The 3,419-nt window shown below is 34.2% G+C and overlaps 1 long non-coding RNA gene across 2 annotated transcripts in view; it reads left to right on the top strand.

The window, feature by feature from the left end:
* Positions 1-3,419, top strand: part of LOC111089278 — a 10,636-nt gene that overhangs the window by 2,430 nt on the left and 4,787 nt on the right. For both annotated transcript variants that reach the window (XR_002613566.1, XR_002613565.1), the window contains exon 2: positions 1,123-1,279. This is a non-coding gene — a long non-coding RNA (uncharacterized LOC111089278). The remainder of the gene's footprint in view (positions 1-1,122; positions 1,280-3,419) is intronic.

Here is a 3,419-nt window from a genome sequence, read left to right as displayed (position 1 = left end):
CAGAATTAAAGAGCCTTGTAAAATGTTTAAAACCTAGCTTGGGTCATGAGTTGGTGGTTAATTTAGAATAAACTGCCTATATCTTTCCTCAGAGTAAGATAGATATACTAATTTTCTAATTCCATCTGACTGCTCACAAGATGCAAGAGGATTGCCATGGCTACTACTGTTTTTATTCTGAAGAACTGAAGGGGTTCTGGCCACTGATTTGGGGGAATGCAGCAGCAAGTTTGTATCGGAAGATTTGATGGACAGTCTAGCTTGTGTATGGGCTGTGTGTTGCTTGGCTTTGCTACATGCCAGTAAAAGTATATAAATGTGTGGTAGTTTTCATGGTGGATACAGAAGCAGACAGGGCCCTGATCGATTCTTTCAGTGTATCGGGTGTTCTAAGTTGTGGAGAATGGTAACTGACTAAATGTTAACCCTTTTACTGCAGCTGGGACATATATTTCCAAGTTTACTGGGAAATATATGTCCCAGCCACAGAGAAAGGGTTAATGGAAAGTTATATCTACAACCACGAGTAGGGAATGCCACCCACAGAACAAGGAATCTTAATTCTAGTATTGGGATCTTTTGGATGGATCCAATGCACAAATTATCATTCAGTTTTGCCTGTGCAACAGATAGACTGTGTTTTTATGGAAAACTCATCCATTGCTGACATCAGTAGTAGTATATCTGAGTGATGATGCAGTCCTGGAGTTGCTCTGTAATTGTGAATATTCAATTATCCAGATCTGCATTGGAATGGTAACCAGCATGGTAAGTTAAGTAGCTTTAATTGAAGTTAGAGGTATCATTAAGGCTGCTTCTGTTGTCTGAGAGTTAATACTTGGCTCCAGTTGACCACATATGAACTTGTAACATTAAAGAGGATATTGAATGCCAATTATGTCAAGTTATACATGTTGTTTGTTTATTTACAGTAAGATTATACCAAATAAAATCAACCAAGAATCTTTTTTTTTAATTTATTCTGTACAAAATTTTGTTGTGATATAATGTTTTTTTTTAGTCTTTAGAGCACTATATCTGAATATGCTTAGATTCAATGATGTAATGATAGTTTGTTAAAATTTTAAATCTTGGTTGACAAGTTGATTGTTTTCACTAAAGGTAGGAGCTGGGCTTACCAGGACTGCGAGTCCAGCGGCTCATTGTTCTCATCTTTTCACCTCAAAAATCCATGCTACACTTTGGGGCCATGGATGCAGTGTTAGAGTGATGGTGAAATCCCACTGTTTGGTCAGATAAGAGAAGCCTGAGGCTGTGGGTAATGTTGACTTGGTTACCTTCCCTGTACTTGTTTTATTTCCAAATTATATGATGGCAATGTACCGATAGACCTTTGTTTACCTTTGAAGAAAATTACAAAAGCAAAAAATAAGGCCACATATTGATTTAGAGTATATTTAAGTATATTTTTGAGAAACGATGAGGCCATGTGAATTGCAGTATGTCTTCTGCAGTTGATGGCTTGGGTTTTATGCAAATTGATGTGATGTGACAAATATGTGTCATATAGTCAGTTACATATTTCATATAGTGAAAAACATGGGCAATAATTCATTCTTGAATGTAAAATAAAAGTGTAAAACTAGTTAACATACTTAGACAACTTTCTGTTTGGAATGAGTTTACTCCGACTATTACTCTACTGTAACAGAATGAAAGTTGTTTCTTTTGTATCTCTTAATGCATATGTAAAGAAATGCTGAAGAGTAAAGAAAGATTAAGGCATTCAGAAGAAGACCAATAGTGAAACATCAATGAAAATATCAAGTGTTTATTTCTGCAGTGTATCTTGATTTACCATGAGAATTAATTTTTGTTTTATTTCCTTTAAAAGTCACGATTAACATATTTCTCCTGTTCAATTTTCAAAGCTTGAGAAGTGTCATTATAATGCCTTTATTTTGTCACCTATTTCCGTTTTCTTTCCAAATTAAAATTAAACCACATGTTGAAGTATAATTTTGGATCTAAATTTACTATCCCTCCTATTTGGTGTCCATTAACATCTATCACGATAAGAATCTGTACGTGTCTCTATAAAATGTTTTTACTCCTTTCTGCAGCTCTGTGATATTCAAAGACGAAGGCCCAGTGCAATTCTCATTACTGTTTCTTGGAAATAAATGTTTGACACTAAAGTAATTTCAGGCATGAATCTACTGATGCACAGCAATCGTAGATGGTTTACATATTAATGAATTTTAAAAGAACAAGTGTGAAAGTTGCCTTATAAAATATGCATGTATAATTTGTAATATTTTCAATACAAACTTGTATCGTGCCATGCAGTAGTAGTTTTATAGGTGGGCTAAGTGATTTTTGTTGGCTGTCATCTTTCAGTGAACTAAGATCAGCTATAGAAAGGACTATCTTGGAAATAAGGATATTGCTCTTGCAGCATTTAAGCGTGAAGCTGCGGATGTGACTAGCGTGACTTTTAATACATCTCGGTTGCTTTAACCAAGTTCAGGGTAAGGAAGAGACACTCTTTGGATGCTAGCATTGAGGGCTGCTTTAGTAAAAGCTGGACCCACATTAATCTCGCTTTTGAAACCTGGCAGTTAAGAAGAGAAACTTGAAATGGTTGGAAGAAAACTGTGTCAGAAATGGTTCGGTGTAAGATCTTTCTCATGTTTACCTGAAAGTGATATTGACGTTCACTGATCCACTAAACTTGTGAAAAATTCAAAATAAGTCATGATTCACATCTTTAAAATTTAGCTTGCTTAGCTGAGTTTGGCAGTCATGAGGATTTTGCCCGAAAGGCCATTCAGTTGATGTTAATTGATAGTGACCTGACAGTGTAGATTATATTAAGGCCATTCAGTTGATGTTAATTGATAGTGACCTGACGGTGTAGATTATATTAAGGCCATTCAGTTGATGTTAATTGATAGTGACCTGATGGTGTAGATTATATTAAGGCCATTCAGTTGATGTTAATTGATAGTGACCTAACTGTGTAGATTATATTAAGGCCATTCAGTTGATGTTAACTGATAGTGACCTGACGGTGTAGATTTTATTAAGGCCATTCAGTTGATGTTAATTGATAGTGACCTGACAGTGTTGATTATATTTTTGAAGCAATATTTTCTTTTGTAATGTGTAGCCTATATTTTGAAATTTGAAAATCTACCAAATAAACTTCAGTTTGGTTCTATTCTTTTTGCCTTTTTTATTACCGAACTTGTTTTAAATATAAGACATACATAAGATGTTAGAAATACGTTTGTTTTATTCATTTGATCTATTCCAGATATTAATGTAAACATTAATTACAAGTGAAAAGATGATTGATATGTAATTTTTAAGCAAGTTACTGAGATGTCTGATTAAATTTTTCAATTATATCTAGAGCTAGTAATTAAAGGAATTTGATATTCAACTAATTAATT

Source organism: Limulus polyphemus, unplaced genomic scaffold (genome assembly GCF_000517525.1).
Source record: "Limulus polyphemus unplaced genomic scaffold, Limulus_polyphemus-2.1.2 Scaffold5769, whole genome shotgun sequence".
Classification (NCBI taxonomy): Eukaryota; Metazoa; Arthropoda; class Merostomata; order Xiphosura; family Limulidae; genus Limulus; species Limulus polyphemus.
The sequence above is the reverse complement of the archived record's forward strand: the minus strand, read 5'-3'. Positions and strand labels throughout refer to the sequence as shown.